Genomic DNA, 387 nt, shown 5'->3' with positions numbered 1-387 from the left:
TCATAAACTTCTCCTTCATGTATGAGTATCGTTGATACTTGATTCATAGTCCTTTCGAAAAGGTGTATTCAGTATCCTGTTCTATAATCTGGTGTCTCTTCATAATCATCTTGAAGATGAGATATACTGTCGTATTCTCAACTCCTTGTTATTGAAGACTCTTCAACATTATCTGCTCATTCAATCATCACAATGGCATACTCTCAAATCCAAACAATTCTCCTATTATGAACAGACTCAATCTGAATCATTTCGAGAGAAGGAAGATGGGATTGAGACTCTTCTCTATCTCCTTCAGTATCTCCTTCAACAGCTACCTGGAATCACAATCTCTCTTTCAGGAAGTTCGGTAGAAGAGTGTCCTCTTGCCTATTTCTGTTCGATGAT

This window comes from Blastocystis sp. subtype 4 (assembly GCF_000743755.1).
Source record: "Blastocystis sp. subtype 4 strain WR1 chromosome Unknown seqid_0426, whole genome shotgun sequence".
Taxonomy (NCBI): Eukaryota; class Bigyra; order Opalinata; family Blastocystidae; genus Blastocystis; species Blastocystis sp. subtype 4.
This window is presented reverse-complemented; position numbering follows the sequence as displayed.